The sequence below is a fragment of the Stegastes partitus genome, unplaced genomic scaffold (assembly GCF_000690725.1).
Source record: "Stegastes partitus isolate 25-593 unplaced genomic scaffold, Stegastes_partitus-1.0.2 Scaffold168, whole genome shotgun sequence".
Lineage (NCBI taxonomy): Eukaryota > Metazoa > Chordata > Actinopteri > Pomacentridae > Stegastes > Stegastes partitus.
Window position 1 is genome coordinate 549,179 of NW_007577899.1, and position 1,234 is coordinate 550,412.

The following is a 1,234-nucleotide window of genomic DNA, read 5'->3' on the forward strand; positions in this document are numbered from 1 at the left end:
TTAAAAGTTATTTTGAAGTGATGTGTTTTCAATTTGACCATTATAACTGGAGTGGTGTGATCTGTCACTGTAGGTGGAGGTTTAATGTAAAGCTAAAAACAAAAAAAAAAGGAAAAAAAGCATTCCTGTGGTGTGGTTTAGGTTTCGTAGACATCTAACAGTTGGAGGTAGGATGGAAGGATCCGTAGGTTAGAGGTGGTTTTTGCAGACAGCACTGGAAAAGTCTAATCATGTGTCAGTATTTTACACATTTCAGTACGACTGAGGGCGGATATATCTGTGTTTGACACATTAACCTTCAAGTAGCAGACACTTTTGCCAACATGCATCTGTGGGGTTTTGAGTTGAAGTTTTCAGCTGCTAACTTGACTATTGACAGGTTTGGGAAGCATTCAGAGCAACCTGGAAGAGAACAATAAATGTTTTAATTTATGTCATGTTGCTGAGTTTCGTTCTGAGGGTCGCCCTGTGTGTCACTGCCTCGACAGTCGGTCGGTGGGATGTTTTTTTCTTCTCGTAATCTGCTCGTGTGTTATGTTGTGAAATGCATAGTTCTCCAATGGTGTAGCAAGTGGCAGGTGTGGTTATTTCATGGAGTCAATCGAATCCATCATGTCAGCCGAGACTTAACGCTCTTAGATAAATGTGGTCGTGTAGGTTAGATGTCGTGCACACAGTCGATTTGATGAAGTGATCCAGTTCTGTCCCAGTGACAATAAACCAGAGGAGGGTGTGACACAGTGCTCGGCGGCGCGGCGTTACATCCGTGATATTTTTGCATTCAGCTCACACCGTAACCCTGTTTGGACGCCATGGGCTCAACGCTGTTAGAAACTTTTGCTAAAGGTTTTCCTCTCATGGGGCAAAGAAGTACTTAAGGATTTATTTTGCAATGACTGCAACAAAATACGATCGTATTCAAACGAATATAACGGTGTGGCTTTTTGTCATGATTTAAATGAGACTGAACTGAAATTATGCCATTTTGTCATTGTGCTAAAATGAATATAAATATTATATATTAAAATATATTTGCTAACCAGTATTGTGTTGTCTGGACTTCTTGAGGATGTGTTAAAAAAAAAGATAATAGAAGAAAAGCTGTTTATCTGGAGGAGTAAGTGGATGTACTCAAGTATTGTGCTCGAGTACAAGTTTGTTGTACTCTATTGTTCCATCCATCCATCATCATACACCCCTTAGTCCTCACTAGGGTCATGGGGGGCTGGAGTCT